At 48.0% G+C, this 22,106-nt stretch overlaps 1 long non-coding RNA gene across 2 annotated transcripts in view; it reads left to right on the plus strand.

The window, feature by feature from the left end:
- The window catches only part of LOC115097856, a 33,281-nt gene extending 16,363 nt beyond the window's left edge, over window positions 1-16,918 (plus strand). Inside the window, exon 3 of one of the 2 annotated variants that reach the window (XR_003858349.1) lies at window positions 16,638-16,918. This is a non-coding gene — a long non-coding RNA (uncharacterized LOC115097856). Of the gene's footprint in view, window positions 1-8,611; window positions 9,037-16,637 lie in introns of those variants that run through there. The other variant, XR_003858348.1, reaches the window with a different exon arrangement.
- Window positions 16,919-22,106: the final 5,188 nt, after the last annotated feature.

A 22,106-nucleotide genomic window follows, 5' to 3' on the forward strand; every position in this document is an offset into this window, starting at 1 on the left:
ACGGCATTTTACCTGAGTGAAAACAGCATATTGTGTGCTATTTCCAATCCACACCGGTTTTTGTCAACCTTCCAGCATGCCATGTTCTGAGCAGATATAGAAATTCTCAAGTCTTCAGCCTTTTTTATTGCACTAGCTCACTTTGGGATCAGATGCAATATTAAAAATACAAGAAATCAAATAAATCATCTCCCCATCACCTCACATCTCACCCATATGTTTCCGAGAGAACCCACAAGTGAACAAGGAATCACATATTAAGATACACTACATATTATATAGTAGTAAAAGAAAGCAAACTATAAGTATTCACAGCAAAATTAAGTATTCTTATAGAAATTGCATTGCAAATGAAAATCTTCAAGCATAGATGAAAGCTGCAAAGTCCCAATAGCACATAAACAATAAAATAAGAAAGAATATTACTTATATAACACAGATCATAAAAATTAGATAAATCAAAAAGCCAAAAACACAAGTAGCTGGGGGTCATGTGATGTGGTGAGCCAGGGTGGATGCTTCCCTTGGGGTTCCGGGTGCCACACTCTCACCATCTACAAAAATCAGCAATTTATAATTTGATCTCAACCAGGAATCCACTCGACTTTTTTGGTGCATATGTCAATCATGCATTATATGCAACGATCCCTGCAAACGATGGCCACTAAGAGTGGAAAAAAGGAGAAGGAAAAATCCTGGGGGCCGGATGTGAAAATGGTGGTGGGGAGCGAGACGCAAAGTGAAACATCACAACTGACTGTCACAGTCACCGAGATTAAAGCAGCAGTGCTAGTGACGTTAGATGGGAAGCTGGCGGGGATTTCTTCTCAATTATCGGAGGTAACCGCTGCGTTTATTAAGCTAGGCCCATGGCTGGATCAGGCAGAAGGCCGCATCTCTGTCCTGGAGGACAACTCGCTAGCAGTCTTGGCAAAAATGGTGGCACAGGAGAAAACCTTGGATGAGTGTGTCGATAAACTCGATGATTTGGAGAACCAGGCCCGGAGGTCCGCTTCCCCCTTGCTAGCTGTGTTCAGGGCTCACCTCCGAGGCCGGGAACGCCGCCTCCGCGGCTCTGCTGAGCATTCAGGGCGTCCGCCATTGCTGGGCCTTCTCGCTGCCGCCCTGCGCGCACGCGGGGATGCGCGTTATGGATGTACGCTCACCGGAAGCCTGACCCCGCCTGAGCTGACCACGCCACGCCCCAAGCCCGATATAACCGGCGTTCTTCAGTCCTCTCATGGCCTTGCAACGAGGGTCGCTACAGTGTGTAGTTCTTAGTTGCACTTCCGTTGTTCTGCTTCAGCTACCGACCTCTGCTTGTTCCTGACTCTGCTTCCGCCTGCCGCCAGCCACCGACCTCTGCTCGTCCCTGACTCTGCTTCTGCCTGCCGCCAGCCACCGACCTCTGCTCGTTCCTGACTCTGCTTCTGCCTGCCGCCTGCCTCAGTCCACGGCTTCTCTGCCGCAGCTGCTACGCTCCTGTCCTCCGGACAGTGCCTCCTGCAGGCCTGGGTTGGAACTACTGCCAGACTGTCCTGGGTCCTGAGACCTTCCACTTCTTACCAGGCTCTGGCCTACTCGCTGCTGGCTCCCATCTTGCACCCTGCAAGTTCCAGTCAAGACATTACTGACTCTGTTCCTGCTTCCGCTTGCTCTGTGCTCCCTGGCCTATTGGCTCTTGCTACTGGACTCTGTGCTTACTCCTTGCCCGGGCCTTCCTAGAGAGACTAACACGGTGCAGAAGTCCCAAGGGACTGGGACCCTACGGGCTCCTCCTGGGGGGTCCTGGTTCCCGGGTGAAGAGCTTAGCTGCACTCCCAAGTCCCAAGGTTTTGGGACCCTACGGGCTCCTCCTGGGGGGGTTCCCAGTTCCCGGGTGAAGGTCCTTACGTGAGTCTCCTAAGTCCCAAGGCTCCAGGACCCTACGGGCTCCTCCTGGGGGGTTCCTGGTTCCCGGGTGAAGACCTGTGCCTGTGGCTCCGCCTCCCGAGCTACTCTACCCAGGGTGGTTCGGCTCAAGGGTCCACTCTCGAACCGCAGCTTCCCAGACTGCAACAGTTATAGGGTTTAATGTTTTTGATAATTCAATGCTCTATTCTTGGGGAACGGGAGAGGGGTGGTTTGTAGCGATGTGAATCGGGCTTCGGACGATTGAAAATATCATCAGAAATCGGGGGCTCCCCCGAAACGATAGAAAAACTCCATGATATTGATCGTGGGGGTTCTCTTATCGTTTTGGGGGAGGGCGGGAAAAACGGCACACAAAAATAACCCCTAAACCCACCCCGACCCTTTAAAACTAATCCCTTTGCTTCCCCACCCTCCCAACCCCCCCAAAAATATTTTACAGGTACCTGGTGGTCCAGTGGGGGTCCCGGGAGCGATCTCCCACTCCCGGGCCGTCGGCTGCCACTAATCAAAATGGCGCCGATGGCCCTTTGCCCTTACCATGTGACAGGGTATCCGTGCCATTGGCCGGCCCCTGTCACATGGTAGGAGCACTGGATGGCCCGCGCCATTTTTAAAGATGGCGCCGGCCATCCAGTGCTTATTAGTTTTAATTGTTGGGTGTTATTTGATGTTTCTGTTTTGAAATATTTTATTGGTGTTTGAAACATTTTTATTTGAATTTTTAATTATTCAATTTTATTCTATTCAATAGTTTTGAATTATTCATTTTATTGGTATGGTTTTACTAATTTTTTGTTTTATGAGGAATAGTAATGCTTCTGTTTTTCCATTCTTGCAGTCCATACAGAATTTGGCTTGTTGCGGTTTCCAGTTCAGTTTTTTCTGTACATTTCTATTTAAACTTTATGGTCCTTTATTCTGGATTTTAGAGTCTATCTGTGCTTTGCATGTTATGGGAGTCTCTGTTTAGTGGACCCTTTGGCCGACCTGCTGGAGACTTGGAAAGGTGGACAATGTCTCTGTTACAAAGCAGGCCGGGAGGCAGATGTTCGGGCAGGACGTAGATGCTCTTCACCCTGGAAGCTGGCACTCCCCCGGAAGGAGCCCGTAGGAGCCCAACCGCTGGGACTTAGGTGGCTTCACCCTTGGAAGCCGAAACACCCCCCCCCCCCCAACGGGAGGAGCCCATAGGGACCCGGCCGCTGGGACTCAGGCGAGTTGTGGATCAGGACAGGTAACTGGAACCAGACTAAGACAGTAGCAATACTGTAAGAGGGTTCGGGTTCTGGAACCAGGCAGGAACTGTAGCAGGATTCAGGTACTGGAACCAGGCAGGAACTATAGCAGGATACGGGTACTGGAACCAGGCAGGAACTGTAGCAGGATATGGGTACTGGAACCAGGCAGGAACTGTAGCAGGATGCGGGGACTGGAACCAGGCAGGAACTGTAGCAGGATACGGGTACTGGAACCAGGCAGGAACTGTAGCAGGATTCAGGTAATGGAACCAGGCAGGAACTGTAGCAGGAATGGAGCGACGAAGCCAAGCGAGTCACTCCGGGGCACAGCGCAACAGGAAACTGGCAGGCTAACCCGTTGCAAGGCGAAGACTGGATGGCCGCGGCTGGCTTATCAAGGCCGCGGCGTCTGACGACAGGATTTGGGCGGAGTCACCACTGGCGGGAACCAGCCTAGAAAAGCACCCAAGTGGCGCATGTGCGCGCCTAAGCGCAGGTCATCTACGGAGGAGCTCGCAGTGGCGCAGCCCCAGTGGGGGCGCCACCATCCAGGCCGCAAACTAGGCCTCAGGGAACAGGAGCAGGTCCGGGAGCCCGGAGGTAAGGGTCTGGCCGCGGTGCTCGCGGCCAGGACCGCAACAGTACCTCCCCTCTTACACCCCCTCTTAGCAGGTCCGGGTTTACTTGGATGGTCCAAATGGAACTGCCGTAGCAAATCCTTGTCAAGGATGTTACGGGCCGGTTCCCAAGAATTGTCCTCAGATCCGCAGCCCTCCCAGGTGAGCAAGTATTCCCATCGGCGTTGATGAAACCGGACATCCAATACTTCACGCACTTGATACGTGACCTCGTCCGGTACCGATGGATCCGATGGTTCGGGAGCCCGGGAGTGGTACCTGGTTAACACAAGAGCTTCAGCAATGACACATGAAACACATCATGTATGCGCATGGAGGAGGGTAGGCGCAAACGGTACGAGACTGCTCCCACTCGTTCGGCGACTCGAAAAGGCCCACAGAATTTTGGAGCTAGTCTTCTAGATGGAATACTTAGCTGTAGATTTCTGGTGCTAAGCCAGACACGGTCTCCTGGGAGGAAGATGGGTGCTGGTTGACGATGCCTATCTGCTCACTTCTGGGCGGTCAGGGCGGCTTTACGGATCTTTTCCTGAGTAGAGATCCACAGGGACCGAAGCCAACGCTCTGAGAGTTGCACTGCCGGGAGTGCACTAGGTTCAGGTGAAGGTAAGGGTGGACGAAGTTGCTTCCCATAAACAACAAGGAACGGAGAACTTCCAGTGGCGGCATGCGTGTGATTATTATACGAGAACTCCGCCCACGGGAGTAATTCAGCCCAATTATCTTGTCGTTCATTCACAAAAGCACGAAGAAAGGTCTTCAGGGTTTGATTGGTTCGTTCTGTTTGCCCATTACTTTGAGGATGGAATGCAGACGAAAGACTAAGTTGCACCTTGAAGCGTTTACATAGGGCTTTCCAATATCGGGCTGTAAACTGTGGTCCTCGATCGGAGACTATATCCTGTGGGAGACCTTGAAGTCTAAAAATATGCTGGGCGAACAGGCCAGCCAGGTCAGGGGCAGATGGTAGCTTAGGCAGAGGGACAAAGTGCGCCATCTTGGAAAATCTGTCCATGGTTACCCAAATGACTGAATTACCTCCTGAGGCAGGAAGGTCCACGATGAAGTCAGTGGAGATGTGGGTCCAAGGTTCCACAGAGATAGGTAATGGTTGCAACAAACCCCTGGGCTTCCCGATGAGCGGTTTTTGAACCGCACAGGTAGGGCATGAGCCCACAAAGGCTTGGACGTCTTGTCTCACCGTTGGCCACCAGTAAAAACGGTTTAACAGGTCCAAAGTCCCTCTCCAACCAGCATGGCCCCCAGTAAGGGGGTCATGGGCCCAGGTGAGAACTGCTGTTCGTGAGCAACGTGGAACCATGGTCTTTTCTTGAGAGGACACTGAGGTTAAAGCAAGGCTTACTTTTTCAGGATCCAGGATATATTGAGGTGTATCAGGAGTCTCTTCCACCTCAGACGAGCGCGAGAGCGCATCAGCTCGAACGTTCTTCGGCCTGGGTCTATAGCGTAACGTAAAGTCAAACCGGTCAAAAAACAGCGACCACCGGGCTTGTCTTGGATTCAGGCATTGGGCTTGCTTCAAGAATGCTAGGTTTTTGTGATCGGTGTAAATCGTAACTGGGTGGTTGGCTCTTTCCAACCACTGTCTCCATTCCTCTAGAGCAAGTTTCACGGCTAGCAACTCCTTGTCACCAACACAGTAGTTGCTCTCTGCCGGGGAGAATTTCCTTGAGAAAAATGAACAGGGCAACAGCTGTCCGGAATCAGAGTACTGACTCAGTACTGCCCCCACGGCCACATTGGAGGCATCTACTTCCACCACGAAGGGCCGGCTGGGATCTGGATGGCGAAGGCAGGTGTCTAACAAGAAGGCCTCCTTGAGGGCTTCAAAAGCTTGACAGGCAGAGGCAGGCCAGTCAACCGTGTTAGCCCCCTTTCGGGTGAGTGCAGTTAACGGGGCCACAATACGAGAATAATTGGGGATAAAGTGATGGTAGAAATTGGAAAAGCCGAGGAAGCGTTGCAACGCTTTAAGACCCCTCAGCCGGGGCCAATCCTTAATGGCCGCCACTTTCTGTGGATCCATTCGAAAGCCAGCTGCAGAGACTATGTAGCCTAGGAATGGCAGGGACGTTTTTTCAAAGCTACACTTTTCCAGCTTTGCGTAGAGACCATGCTCCCTAAGTATCTAGAGTACTTGACGGACATGCTGACGGTGTGACGACAGATCCTGGGAGTAGATTAAGACATCGTCGAGGTAAACGATTACACAGGTGTTCAGAAGGTCCCGCAACACCTCATTCATCAGGTGCTGGAACACCGCCGGGGCATTACATAAGCCAAAAGGCATTACAAGGTACTCGTAATGCCCGTCGCGGGTATTAAACGCGGTCTTCCACTTGTCTCCGGGACGGATCCTGACTAAATTGTACGCTCCTCGCAAGTCCAACTTTGTGAAGATCTTTGCTCCTTGAAGCCGATAAAGGAGCTCCGGGATTAACGGGAGCGGGTAACGGTCTCACTTGGTAATAGAATTTAGGCCTCGATAGTCTATGCACGGCCTCAATGAGCCGTCTTTCTTGCTGACAAAAAAGAACCCTGCCCCTGCAGGCTACTTGGACGGGCAGATAAAGCAATATATTCGGACATGGCCCGGGTCTCAGGTATAGATAAGGGGTAGACCCTTCCTCGAGGGGGCATAGTACCAGGTAGCAAGTCTATAGCACAGTCATATGGACGATGTTGCGGAAGGATCTCCGCCTTGGTATTGAAGAATACGTCCGTGAAGTCCTCATATGGTGCAGGAGGACCCACGGCAGAGTGCATCAAGGGAAGTGTGGAAGTCTTAGGCACTTTCATACAATTAGCTAGGCAAAAAGTACTCCATTTGGGAATCTGTAGCATATCCCACTGGATCGTAGGCGAGTGTTTCTGTAACCACGGCAACCCTAGCATCACGGGGTGGACAGCCTTCTCCAAGACTAAGAAGGCTATCTCCTCCGAATGGATCGCCCCGGTGCAGACTGTAATGGGTGCGCTGGACATCTGGACAGGTCCGGGGAGAAGCGTCCCCTGGATAGAGGTAATTCGTAACAGGACCTCCCATCTCTGCATCGGGATTTGCAGCTGGGAGACTAAGTCCTGCAGGATAAAATTACCTCCAGCGACGGAGTCCAGGAATGCCATCGTCTCAAAGGAGCCCCCGGGATATTCCAAGGTAACCGGGACAGTACATTGAGGAGCTGTAGCACAGCCTAGGAGGAGCTCCTCCCGACCTCCTAGGCTTTGGCATTTTCTGCACGCTCCTGGCAGCGTGCCAAGAAGTGGCCCTTCTGGCCACAATACAAGCATAACTTCAATGAACGGCGATGTTGCCTTTCTTCAGCAGAAAGCAGAGCCCGACCCAGCTGCACGGGTTCGCAGATGGAAGCGTCTGGACGAGGAATCTTGGGCGAGGACACAGGTCTCGGCCCACGAGCAGGACTGTAGCGAGAGGAGCGTTGCTCCTTGGCCCGTTGCTGTAGGCAGCGATCAATGCGGGCAGCCATCTCGATCAAGGCATTGAGGTCCTCTGGCAGATCTCAGGCCGCAATTTCATCCTTTATGCGTCCGGAGAGGCCTTCCAGGAAGATGGCCTTAAGACTACCATCTTGCCAACCTACTTCTTGGGCCAGCGTCCTAAAGTCCATTGCATAATCTGCCAGGGAGCAAACCCCCTGACGAAGTTGCAGCAGCTCAGACGTAGCTGTGGCTACTCGGGCGGGCTTATCAAAGGCCTGGCGAAAGTTCGTGGTGAACTGTTGTAGGTCCGTTAACGAAGAATCATTGTTCTCCCAGAGGGAAGAAGCCCAGATTAAGGCTTTCCCATCAAGCAGGGACAGGATATATGCCACTTTCACCGCATCAGAGGGGAACTGCCGGGGCAGCAAGGAGAACCGAACAAAACATTGGTTCAGAAAGCCGCGGCAGGCCCTTACGTCACCAGCGTAGCGTGAGGGTGCCGGTAACTGAGTCACAGAGGAGCTGTGACCCTCGGGGGGGCCTACCAGCGGGGCGGCAAGGACTCCAGACGTGAGGATAGCTGTTCCACCGTGGCTGCCAGGGTATCGATGCAGCTCTGGTGCTGTAGCATCTGCCGGGCCATCCCGGGCAGATCCGAGGGAGCGGGTGCATGTCTCACTGGCACATCGACAAGTGAGGCCAGCGGGGCCTCATTAAGTGGAAAAGCATCACAGACCCACCAAAATCAGTAGTATGGTTATGCTGCTCAGACCACGCTGTCAATTTCAGTGGGGCTGCACTGCTTTTTCTGTTAATGAGGTCCCGCCAGCTGCACTGCTCTCACTGGCATATGGCAGCTTTGAATACTTATTTTTGTAAGTATAAGTCCTGATTAAGCTTTAGAAAATGTACTGTATTGAAATTGTATGCTTTCCTATCTCACCACATGGTGGTGCCTGTTGCATTATGAAAGAAAAATCGCAGGAGTTGAATTACCACAAGTTTGAAACTTACAAGCAGTAGCATCAATCATCAAGGCTTCAGCCCTAACTACTGTCCATCCGTGCATCTTTCATAACCATGCATAAGTCAATAATTTAAAAAAAAAAAAATCTATCTTTCCCACTGGACCTGACCCAGCTTTCCTGATCCCCTCAATCACACCTCATCTTTCCATATCCCTTTGTGATCCCCTCTCTCTCCCTGCATTCCCCTTCTAATCCCCTCACTCACACCGTGCAGCACCTCTGATCTCACTCACACCACAAAATATCTCCGTTCCCCTCATGCTTGAATCTAAAATAGCTGAAAGGCATTTTCTATGAAAAAGACATCTTCAGATTTTCTCTCATGATTTAGATGCCAAAAAAGCTTCATACCTCTGACCCATAATGTGCAAGATATTTTCTACACTCCAAGCAACTTGGGTATCCTGCAGACTTGCCCAACATATGAACTACAGCAGCAGATTCAAATTTATATTTTTATATCAGAAGAACTGAATGCTTCAAGGAAATTGAGACAAATTAGGTTTGAATTGATGACCATTCAGCTTAAATTGGTAATTACTAAAAATCATTGATATCTGAAAGATGTTTAAGTGGCCTGTAAAGGAGTGGTCCCAAAACTGCTCCTTAACCTGTACTGGACCAGGCATCTAGCCTGATCCACCTTACCAGCCAGAGAGAGAGAGAGAGAGCTCTGGTGATGGTGCCCTTCAGGTTAAGAATAAGAGCTGGGACACATGGGAGGAGTAATCAGGCCAGGCACAGGTCTTCAGGAGAAGGCAGCTCCTGCCACATTGCTGTCCTAATGATGAATCCTGTATGTGAATGTTGAAGGTAACTGTGAATAGTGTTGAAGGTAAGCAGTCGTGCTGTGTTTCATGTGCACTGAAAATAAAAACCCTGAAAGAAAAGCCTTGACCGCTCATTTACTGTGCCACATGGCCTATGTAAATTGCAATTAATTAATTAATTAATTAACTTACGTTTAACTGTCACCTAACCATAAATATGCCCTTGGCGAGTAACAGTATGAGGTGAGGCTGTTGCAATTCGGGCTGCTGCGTGGCCTCCTCTCCACCAGAGAACTTCAGTGAGCTCGGCTCCGAACTACCAGCATGTCCTTGGTCCTTTGTCTCTGCCTAATGTACTGTCTCCGCTCCTCCAGGGGATCACAATGACTCGGCATCGAGTCCTGGGAAGCAGCATAGTAGAATTTCAATTTTGGGACTCCCAACCCATCCTGGCTTTTAGGTCTATACAAGACTTCTCTAGCTAGCCTAGGTGGCCTTCTCTTCCAGATAAAGCACAAGAGTGCTTTCTGCCAATCCCTTAGTACTCGTGAAGGGATAAGCCACTGGCAAGTTTGAAAAAAAATAACATAGTCGCGGAAGGACACTCATCTTGATAACAGAAATTCTACCAAACCAAGAAAGAAGTGGCAATCCCATCTCTCCAAATCTTGAAGAATCCCTTTAAACAGGGGAACATCATTTAAGTCAAACAGCCCCAAATGGACCCCCAGGTATTTCACACATCTAGTTGCCCATTTAAAGGGGAACAACTGACGTAACCGCTTAACCAGATCACTATCCAAAGATAGATTTAAAATCTTGGATTTATCTTGATTGACTTTAAACCCTGACACAGAGTCAAAACACCTCATATCCTCAAGAAGAGCTAAAAAGGATTTTTCAGGGTCAGTCAAGGTAAACAGCAAATCATCAGCAAATAAAGGCATTTTATATGTTTTCCCTGAGACATGCACCCCCACTAATAACCGCAGTACTCCTAATTTTCTCCACAAAAGGTTCCAGAGATAGTTTAAACAAAAGGGGAGATGGCGGGCAGCCCTGTCTGGTGCCTCTGCCCACCACAAACAACTCTGAATATCTCCCATTTACCATAACACAGGCTTTCGGATGATCATAGAGTGCTCTAACCCAAGTCAAAAAGAAGGACCCCCAACCTAATCTTACTCAGGACCTGGAAGAGATAGGCCCAATGTACCCAGTCAAAAGCTTTCTCAACATCTACTACCAAAAGAGCTGCTGAAATATTATGATGTTGTACCCACCAACTGAGATTCAACACCCTCCAAACATTGTCCACAGCAAGCCTACCAGGGACAAAGCCCGACTGGTCTCCATGAATAAGAAGAGGAGCAATAATCTCAAAGCGAGTAGCCAGGACCTTTACTAAGATCTTAAGATCCAAGTTTATCAGAGAAATGGGTCTGTATGATCCACAAAGTGTAGGATCTCGCCCACCCTTTGCCAAAATAATTCTGACCTTTCTAACCACGAGTAAATGATAGGGAAATTTGGGATTGGGAATAGGAGAGTGTTTAGGTGCTTTGTTTTTGTTTGTATTTCAGTGTTTTTCCTATATGCTTAAAGAGGAATGTTGACCGATTATTATGGTGTGATATTTGTTATTGGATCTCTCTAATATTGTTGTCTATCTCTTGAAAATGCAATAAAGAGATTTATTAAAAAAAAAAAAAGATTACTAAAAGGACAGAAGTTTACATAAAATGTGGCCTATTGCTTAGAATGGAGTACTTTCTGACATAGGATGTTCATTAAATGTTCAGTGGATGTGTGTGTGTGCTCAACTCTAGTGGCAAAGTGGTTCATCCCCCAAAGAGGATGGGATATTTTGGAATATAAGATACACCTCTCACATGGTATAAAGAGGAGTTTTAGGAAGTTTTCAGGGGTCTAAAAGAGTCTTAACAAGTTCTGTGGATCTTTTGAGGAGTCTTGAAGAGTTTTGTAGAGTTTTCTTGAGTCTGGAGAAGTAAAGAAGCTGGGAGCAAGGGATGAACTATGAGAAAAAGTGTTCCTGGCCTGCCTTTTCATTCCTCGGAGTGATTCTGGAAAGGAAGATAACACTTTCCTTGGGATATCTCAGGAGTTCAACCTGGAGCATCTGTCTGCCTGGTACAAGGAGAAGATTCTTCTGGGTCAGCAGAGTGTAAGTACTTTGAACAACTATTTGAGACTTTGCCAACTTTCTGTGAACAACAGAAAGCCTGGAAATGACTGAGGGAAGATAACCTTAAAATGAATGTGCGGGCACCCTTCTATGCATGCATGCATGCGCGAGCACACATATGCAGGAATTTTAAATCGTGCGCACATTTGCGTGCTTATGATTTAATATACACCTACTGTGCGTATTTGTGCTCCTAATTTTAAGTGGTTACATGAGCAAATCTATAGTTTGCTTCACATATCTTCTTTAGGACTTTTTCAGCTTTAATGAGCGCATGTAAGCGGATTTTAAAACATGCGCACGTGAAGGACAATCCCAGTTTAACCAATTGGTCCAACATTTCGCCCAATCTGTCTTGAAGCCATCCAAACCCCTCTGGTACTTCAGCCTGTATTCCCCTCACTTTACCCAGATGACTCACTGAGTGGTTTTTGGCCTAAAAAGAGATTTCTGCAGACTTACACATCATCAAGAGCAAAAGTAAATATAGGTGGTTAATAGCTCATCTCGAGTTGCAGCCAGATTTAAAATACAGATTTATGCACATAAATGTTGATCCTGTCTAGAAAGTCTCCTGACATGCCCTGACTCCATCCCTTTTCCCCATGCATTTAGTTGCTCGTGCATGTTGCGATCCTGCCCGCGAGGAGCGCGGGCAGGCTCTCACCTTAATGCGGCCAGTCGGGCCGCTGACGCTGCTGCCTCCGCGGCAGTCCTGCTGCGGTATCCGGGTCCCTCCCGGGCTGCCTCCTACTCCATACAGCGAGGCTGACCTGCCGCGAGCTCTCCCTCGCGGTCAGGCCCCCCGCTGCTGCTTCTGGGCCTCCCCGATGTCTCTCAGCCTTCCCGGGGTCCTCGGCCGGCAGGGAGGGCGTCCCTGCCGGTGCCCGCGCTGCAGTCTGGGTCCTCGCCCGGCAGGGAGCCGTCCCTGCCGGTGCCTGCAGCCCTTGGTTCTCCCTGCAGCCAACTTACCTCACTCTTGCTTCAGTCTTCGTGGCTGGGAGCCGCTAAAGCAGCCTGCCACGTCTCCAGCTTCAGGGCAGGGCTGCCCCGCTGCCTGCCTGTCTTCCTTGGATTCTCCACGTGGCCGGGAGGACGCCACCAGCTTCCAGCCTGTCTCTCCAGCTTCCGCGGGCGCACACCTCTCTACTCCTCTTCAAGGGCCAGCCAGGCGTGGCCCCCTGCTGACTCCTCCCTGGGCGTTGCCGTCATCAGCCCTACTAAAGGGCTCAGCAGTCAGTCTGTCTTTGCCTTCGCAAGGAGTTGGTCACTCCTGGGACTCTACCATCTTTGCTCCAGGAGTTGTCCGTGTTCCAGCCTTCTGCAAGGTCCAGTGTTACTTGTTCTCTGTCGGAGCTCCTCGTCCTGTTCTGATGTCTACCTGCTGTTCCAGTCCTGATGTCTGCTTGATGTTCCAGCCCTGATGTTTGCCTGTCCATGTTCCTGCCCTTGGCCTGTCTTCCAATCCGATCCCGTGTTCCAGTCCAGTTGATGCCTTTACCTTGCCTTTGGCTGCCGGTGTGCAGCAAACCCTGCTTCAGGCTGCCAGAAGTGCAGCAACCTGCTTTTACCCTGTTCCTGAATCTCCTGAAAGCTAGCACCTCGTTCCTGTGTCTTCAAGATGTCCTGGTGCCTCGCGGCAAGCCATGTCGTGGTCCGTGACCAGCCCCATGGGCGGGCTGAGTAGGGCGCTTCGTGATGCAAGCCATGCACCTCGTTCCTGAGTCTGTGAGAAAGCCTTACCCTGTTCCTGAATCTCCTGAAAGCTAGCACCTCGTTCCTGTGTCTTCGAGATGTCCTGGTGCCTTGCGGCAAGCCATGTCGTGGTCCGTGACCAGCCCCACGGGCGGGCTGAGTAGGGCGCTTCGTGATGCAAGTCATGCACCTTGTTCCTGAGTCTCTGAGAAAGCCTTACCTTGTTCCTGAACTCTCTGAAAGCCTGGTATCCTGCGCCAACCCCTGTCGTGGTCCGTGACCAGCCCCACGGGCGGGCTGTGTAGGGCGCTTCATGTTGCCAGTCTCGTACCTCGCCCTTGAGTCTCCTGTATGCATCATACCTCGTTCCTGACACAACGTCTCTTCTTCCAGTACCTCGTTCCTGAGTCTACGTCAGCACGTCCAGTACCTTGTCTCTGAGTCCACGTCTGCACTTCCAGTACCTCGTTCCTGAGTCTACGTCAGCGCATCCAGTACCTTGTCTCTGAGTCCACATCTGCACTTCCAGTACCTCGCTTCTGAGTCTTCGTCAGCACGTCCAGTACCTTGTCTCTGAGTCTACGTTTGCACTCCCAATACCTGTGCCTGAGTCTATGTTTGCACTTCCAGTACCTGTGCCTGAGTCTCGTCTGCATCCATGTTCCAGTCTTCGCTGCCCTGGCCTCCATCCGGCCTGCCGCTTCATGCCGTACCCTGCGGCAGGTCCGAAAGGGCTGGGAATGGTCGGAGGACTGTTCACAAGATCAACATAGCGTTGTTGGGTCTTCCGAAGCGTGCAGGCCCGGAGGAGGGCCTGTCTTCCAGTCTTCACTCCAGCCTGCTTCCGTCCAGCCCGTGCTCGGGCATGCCACGCCTCCCGCGGCACCTCTTCAGACCTCTCTGGCGTCGAGCCGCGGCCCAAGGGCACACACACCTCCCAGGAGTGGGATCGCTCTCCGAGCGCTCCGTAACAGTGCAAGCGTAAATTGGGCCATTTTAAATTATGAGTCACTCGTGCTTTTTAATGTGAGTATCTTGGCCAAGCAGATGTCTGTTAAGATCTGACCGTTGGAGAATAATTCTGGAAGAAGTTTTGTGTCTGTGTATTTTTGTATCTGAACTGTTTTCTTCTGCTATTTTTGATTGTTTCTGCTGTGATCTTTATTTTGGCTAAAACTGAAAACTTTTAGTAAACTTCTATCTCTGTTTTGAGCAAAGTTTTTGTGTAGACATTGAGTTATTTTTATGGTAGCCATTGCCCAGTTGGCCTTGCAGGAGATCCTGTCCCCAGCGAACACTGGGGTGGGGAATTCAGTCTTAGGGTTCTGCAGTTGGGATGGCAATCCCCAGTCAAGGGGGTGTTCTATACACATTAAGAGTGGGTAATTGTCATACAGCTGATTTAAGCAGGGAAAATGCTTTTATTAAATTTTAATTTTCTTAAAATGTTATGAAATATTTAAATTACAGTTTTAGAATAAAGCTCTACAAAAAATTCAACACAACAATTACACATACAGGCAAATTTTCAGAAGGTTACTCATGCAAAAAAGACCATTTATGCAAGTATATGGGTGGAATGTCACAATCTGGATTTTATAAAGGTGCCACATTTGCACATCAATAAACGTAAATGTGTAATTTTGAGCATATGAAAAATGGGTGGTTTGGGGGCCTGTCAGCCTGTGGTAAAGGGTATGCATATACTGACGTATTTTAAAAGTGACGAACATCCGTATGTATGAGCACTTATGCACGTATACTTACTTCAGTTCACCTACGCATACACTTACAAACTTTTCCTTTGTGTTCCCTCTTGGCATTTGGTGGCTTGGCTTCTCCAAGTGAGTGGACACTGGTGCAGCCTCAGATCATGAGGGAATGTCTCAGGGCTAGACGGGGACCTACAGATAGACATTCGGAAAGTGTCAGTCACGGGGGGTATCAAGGACAGACTCTGAGGGGGGAGGTTTCATATGGTGTTCTTTGTAAAAATAGGGCTGTACTGGTTGTTACCTGGGACATATAGGTATATACTAGGGGTCTGAGGAACAGATTGGGGGGGGGGGGGATACAGGGACATAAAGATCTATAAAGGGGGAGTGCCAGTGTTTGTTCCAGCAACATACAGGGATTAGCTAGTCTGTATTAGAGAGTCTCTTTTCAAGATGACTCTGCTGACCTTATGGGTACGGAGGTGTTACGAACAATGTGAGCGTGAGCCTCTCTTGCCATGGCACAATTGATGCAACCTCAAGGGCAGAGCCTAAAGATCTGTGCCGAAGGCGGGCAAATGAGTCTTGGCACGAGCTAGGTTATGACAAAGTTCAAAGGGCTGTGACTATGGTCAGATCCGAAGAACCAGACAAGGCTAGAGACCAGACAAGGCTGAAAGAACAGGCTAAAGCTGGAAATGGATGTGGAGAAAGGCTGAAGCTGAAGACACGTGGAGAAAGGCTGAAGCTGAAGACGGACAAGAAGCAAGGTTGAGGCTGAAGCTGAAGGCTTGGATGAGGAGCAAGGTTGAGGCTGAAGCTGAAGGCTTGGATGAGGAGCAAGGTTGAGGCTGAAGCTGAAGGCTTGGATGAGGAGCAAGGCTGAGGCTGAAGCTAAAGATAGATGTGGAGCAAGGCTGCTGAAGCTGAAGACCTGGAACAAAGCTGAAATCAGGACAGACCTATTGCTGAAGCAAGGCTGGAGCATCTGAAGAGCCCTTTTATAGGGTGAGTGGCTGTGACATCATCCAAGGGTGGCATGGCTTTTCCTGCCGCAGGTCCTTTAAGGGAACTGGCTTCGGGCACATGCAAGCCTAAGGAAGGATATCGTAGGATCACATATTGGTGGCATTCAGGGTGAGTGAAGCCACTCGCAGGGTCGTTCTGCAAGCGTTAAACACAACAGGAGTCTATGCAGCTGAAGAGGGAAAGACAGCAGAAGAGGAAGAGGAGGAGGTACCCCCTTACACAGGGAATATAGGACTAGAATACATTTTATGGATCTCTCAGAGGAGCAAGTCACGCACAGGTTCATGTTTAACAAACAGTTAGAGAGGGATCTGAAACCAACTGCCCAAAGGGGCCATGCTTTGCCAATACACATCAAAGTCATAACTGCCCTTGCATTTTATCCACTGGCATCTTTCAAACACCTCTAGGTGTCATGGCTGGCATCAGCCAGTTTGTCATCTCTATGTGTTTAGAGCAAGTCCTGGATGCCTTACTGAGGTGAACACACCAATATATATCCTTCCTTCAGAGAATACATCAACAACATGATATAATACATGATTCCTATCAAATAGCATATTTTCCCACTGTCTTGGGGGGCATTCATTGCAGTTATATCCCTATAAGGGCACCAGGGAAAGATGAGGCCACCTACCACAACTGCAAGGGCTTTCACTTCCTCAATATGCAGGTGGTATGTGACGCCAAGGGCATCATCTTGGATATAGTCTCCCAGTTTCTAGGATCCACTCTGATGTCTATATCCTCTTGCAGTCAGGAATACATGACTACTTCCAGGAAGGACACATTCCCAGGGGATGGCTTCTAGATAGGTTTGTGCATGTCATTACCAGCCTCCTGCTATTAACTTCCCATCTTTTGAACCTTTTCCAGTGAGTTGCCCATTGGCAAATCCCAATGCATCTATAACTCTGTTCTTCTCTATCTTCTCCCCTACAGGTGACAGAGGATATCCATTCAAAACCTGGCTTATGATCCCTGTGGCAACTCTACTGAGTTCTGCAGAAGCTCCATATAAGAGAACCCACAGGAATACCAGGGCAAACATTGAGAGAACCTATGGCCTTCTCAAAACACATTTCCACTATCTGGACAGATCAGGGATGCTCCTCTATAACCCACCTAAAGTTTATGAGATCTTTCTAGCCTAGCCAAAAGAAGATGCCTACCTCATCCAGATGGACTGGAGGAGAATCTGGATGAGGAGGAAGAGGAGCTGACTTAGGAGCAATTGCAGGAGATACATTGCATGAGTCAATGACAGGCTATTCATGAAAGTAACACTCTTATACTGAGACATTTTGGATGCTGATTGTGCATTTATTTACATTAAGTGCAAGATGTGAAGAACATTAAACAGAAACTTAATGCTTCCTTGATTGCTCTCTTTTTGGACAGTGGGAAGCTGTGGAGCCTGTCGCACCCAGGTTCTTGCACACCTCCATAGAGGTGTGCAGTCACTGGTAATGCTGCTGTCGGATTGCTCCAGACAGGGTTGTAGTGTGATCAGTGAGATACTAGAGGACAGCAGTGGAGGGCCATTCCTCTTCTTCATCTAGTATCCTAGGAGAGATGGATACTTCTCCCCAAGCTGGTGGCAGCAGTGGTGAGGCCTCACACTGCAGGGCTGGAGGTAGTGGTGGTCCCATCAAAACAGGTGGTGGATGGATGAGTGGACGTAGAGGTGTAGCCACTAGGGCTGGAGGAGCTGGAGCCTGGGGAGGGCACATCCAGCCTGGTGTTTGCAGCAAATGCTGCTGGTGGATGCATACAGTGACCCATGTAATGGCAGGGTGCTGCTGGTGGCAGTGGCAGCCACAGTAGCATTCTCTGCAGCATCTCCCTTTGTACTGCAGTCTGAGTATCTGTGGAATCTTGAATACCTCACATCTCCTCACGCACCACTTCCTGGAGGTCCCGTTATTCCTCTCTCATTACCTATTGCAGGCCATGAATCTCCTCCCTCACAAGCTCTTGCTAGCTCTGCAGTTCCTCTCATACCACCTCTTACAGGCCCTGGATATCCATCCGTAGACCACATAGCTCCTCCCCCAAGTGGACCTTTATGTCCAGCATGGCCCTGTCTGCTGGTGTTAGCTCCATATTATCTCAGGGCGATACAACCACCTCCTCCTCCTCTGAATAGATGGACTGCCATGGTTCTGCATCCAGCTGCTTGACATTTGGTGATGCTGAGATACTACCATCATGCTCAGTCCCCTTCTTCTCTTCCTTATGCTCTTGCTGCTCTTCTGCAACTCCATCTTCCCCCTCACTCTCCTCCTCAGAGGTGGCAGGCAGCACCCTTGAGCTCTATCTTTTCCTTTGGGAGTCACTTGGTCCTGCTTCTTTTGTCTCCTCAGTATACTGCTTCCCTGCAATAAAGACAGTATTTGTTGTATAGCAGACCATAAGTAGTAACATGCAAATTGGCCCAATACACGTGCGTATATGGACATGTATTATGCAAAGAAATCATACCCATGTATATTGCTAAATGGATAGCAATTGGTTCAGGAACCGACAAGAGAGGGAGCTATTTTAGATCTAATTCTTAGTGGAACGCAGGATTTAGTGCGAGAGGTAACAGTGATAGGGCCGCTTGGCAATAGTGATCATAACATGATCCAATTTGAATTAATGACAGGAAGGGGGACAATAAGTAAATCTAGAGTTCTATCAAAAGGGACACTTTGATAAAATAAGGAAGACAGAAAAAAATTGAAAGGCGCAGCTACAAAGATTAGGAAATCAGTAACCCTCAATAAGTGGGAGCACTGAGACAAGAGAATGTAAGAACATAAGAAGTTGCCCAGCACCCTGTTTCCAACAGTGGCCAATCCAGGTTACAAGTACCTGACAAGTACCCAAACATTAAGTAGATCCCATGCTACTAATGCCAGTAATAGCAGTGGCTATTCCCTAAGTCAACTTGATTAATAGCAGTTAATGGACTTCTCCTCCAAGAACTTATCCAAATCTTTTTTCAACCTAGCTATATTAACTAGAGATGTGAATCGTGTGCCAGATCGTCTTAACGATCAGATTTGGCTGGGGGGGGGGGGGGAAATCTGATCGTTAAGATATGTGAATTGGAATCGTTTCCGATTCCAATTCACATCGCTGATTTTTTTTTAGGGAGGCCCGCGCCGCTAAAAAAAACCAAACCACCCGATCCTTTAAATCGACCCCCCCTCCCCGACCCCCCCAAAACCTTTTAAAGTTACCTGGTGGTCCAGGGGGGCCTCGGGGAGAGATCCAGGGGGGCCTCGGGGAGAGGAGAGATCCAGGGGGGCCTCGGGGAGAGATTTCCTGTTCCCAGGCATCAGCTGTTCTAAAAAAAAAAATGGCGCCGATGCCCCTTTGCCCTTCCCATGTGACAGGGTATCCGTGCCATTGGCCGGCCCCTGTCATATGGTAGGAGCATGGGATGGCCGGCGCCATCTTTAAAGATGGCGCCGGACATCTTTACTCATCAGCCCCTATTATAGAGTATATGGCCCGAGAGCGGGAGATCGCGCCAGGACCCCCCCCCCCACACTGGACCACCAGGTAACTTAACATTTTGGGGGGGGGTTCGGGAGGGTGGGGGAGGGTAAGGAATTGGTTTTAAAGGGTCGGGGTGGGTTTAGGGGTTGTTTTGGTGTGCCAGTTTTCCCGTCCTCCCCCAAATAATTCCCGTGCCCTATTTAACGATACAATACAAATGCCCCTGACGATAAATCGGGGGCATTTGTATTGTATCGTGCACTCTAACGATTTAGGACGATTTTAAAATTATCTGACGATAATTTTAATTGTTCAAAAACGATTCACATCCCTAATATTAACTGCCTTAATCACATCTTCTGGCAACAAATTTCAGAGCTTAATTGTGCATTGAGTGAAAACTTCATGGAGTGCCCCTAGTCCTTCTATTATCCAAAAGAGTAAATAACCAATTCATATTTACCTGTTATATACATCTTATGGTTTTATAGACCTCTGTCAAATCCCCTTCTCAGCCGTCTCTTCTCCAAGCTGAACAACCCTAATCTCTTTAGTCTTTCCTCATAGGGGAGCCATTCCATCCCTTTTATCATTTTGGTTGCCCTTCTTGGTACCTTCACCAGTGCAACTATATCTTTTCTGAGATGCGGTGACCAGAATTGTACACAGTCTCACCACAGTGCGATACAAAGGCATTATGACATTTTCTGTTTTATTTCCCATTCCCTTCCTAATAATTCCTAACATTCTGTTTGCTTTTTTGACTGCTGTAGCACACTGAGCCAACAAAGTATTATCCACTATGATGCCTAGATCTTTTTCCTGGATGGTAGCTCCTAATATGGAACCTAACATTGTATAACTACAGCAAGGGTTATTTTTCCCTATATGCATCACCTTGAACTTGCCCACATTAAATTTCATCTACCATTTGGATGCCCAGTCTTCCAGTCTCACAAGGTCCTCCTGCAATGTATCACAATCCACTTGTGATTTAACTAATCTGAATAATTTTGTATCATCTGCAAATCTGATTACCTCGCTCGTAGTATTTCTTTCCAGATCATTTATAAATATATTGAAAAGTACTGGTCCAAGTAAAGATCCATGAGGCACTTCATTGTTTACTTCTGTCCCCTGAGAAAACTGGCAATTTCATAAAATCACGATCACAAAATCTTTAGAATAGTTTCCACTATTTTTCCCAGCACAGAAGTCAGGTTCACTGGTCTATAGTTTCCCAAATCACCCCTGGAGCCCTTTTTAAATGTTGGGGTTACATTGGCCACCCTCCAGTCTTCAGGTACAATGGATGATTTTAATGATAGGTTACAAATTTTAACTAATAGATCTGAAATTTCATTTTTTAGTTCCTTCAGAACGCTGGGGTGCATACCATTCAGTCCAGGTGATTTGTTACTGTTTAATTTGTCAATCTGGCCTACTACATCTTCCAGGTGCACAGTGACTTGGTTCAGTTCATCTGGCTCATCACACCTGAAAACCATCTCTGGAACTGGTATCTCCCCTACATCCTCATTAGTAAACACAGAAGCAAAGAATTTATTTATTTATTTATTTATTTATTTATTTATTTAGCATTTTTTATATACCGAGGTATAGCAGAGTTGCCTTCACTCCGGTTTACATTCAAAACAACTTGTTACAATGAAAGATTTTTGAAATTTAAATTTAACAATAATGAGAAATGGCATAAAATAGAAGTAAGAACAGAACAAGATATACACAGGGTAGGTACACTGAATAGATAAACAGAGATATCTGAGTTCATCATAAAAGGAGGCATCTGTAGCTTGAAATAGGAGAGATTGTCCAAGGGGGATAGTGAATGTTAGCAGGCTATGGGATTATAATTTAAAGTCATTGAGTGCTGTCCTTAAGAGTTTGGCTGAGTAGCCAGGATTTTAGGTCTTTTTTGAAGGATTTTAAGTTTTCTTGAGCGGTAAGGAAATGAGGTAACCAATTCTATAACTTTGGGCCAATGATGGAGAAGGCTTTGTTTCTGGTGGAGGATAGTTTGGCATGTGGAAGTGAGGGAATCACTAGTTGAAGTTTACTAGTTGTTCTTGTTGTCCGTTGAGAGCAATGTATGTGAATGATGTCATCAAAGGCAGTGTACTCGGCTTTATAGATTGCTTTGTGGAGTATTGAGAGAACTTTGAATTCTATTCTTTTTTCAATTGGGAGCCACTGTAATTGTTTGAGAATGGGTGTAATGTGATCAGATTTTCTTTTATCCGTTAGAACTCTGGCAGCAGCATTCTGAAGTAGCTGCAAGGGTCTCAAAGATGTTTTTGGTAGGTCAATCAATAGGGAGTTGCAGTAATCCAAACCGGAAAAGATGAGGGCTTGTAGGACGATTTTGAAATCATGGGGGTGAAGCAGTGGTTTTAGGTGTTTGATTATTTGTAGTTTGTGAAAGCCTTCTTTTATTCTTGTAGAGATGTGTTTTTTGTAGTTTAGATCAATGTCTAACCAAAATCCCAGGTCTTTAACGTTCTCTTTAAGTTGGATGAGGGTCTTGTCAAAATGGAAGGGTGGAATTGTTTTTTGTCCAGGGTTTCTTCTGGAAATTAGTATACATTCGGTTTTGCTCATATTTAAACATAATTTGAGATGGATTAGCATGTTTCTGATTGCATCAAGGTGTGAGGCTGCTTTTGACATAGCATCTTCTATCGAGGAGGAAATTGGAATGAGGATTTGTATATCATCAGCATACATGTAATACGTTATGTCAAGTCTTGATAAGAGATGGCATAAAGGAATAAGGTAGATGTTGAATAAAATGGGTGATAGTGCCGATCCTTGTGGCACACCTGTTTCGAGGGGGATAGGATTCGATGATATATTAATGTAAGAAACTTTGAAATATCTGTTATTAAGGAAGGATGTAAA

This window comes from Rhinatrema bivittatum, chromosome 1 (assembly GCF_901001135.1).
Source record: "Rhinatrema bivittatum chromosome 1, aRhiBiv1.1, whole genome shotgun sequence".
In the NCBI taxonomy this organism is placed as follows: Eukaryota; Metazoa; Chordata; class Amphibia; order Gymnophiona; family Rhinatrematidae; genus Rhinatrema; species Rhinatrema bivittatum.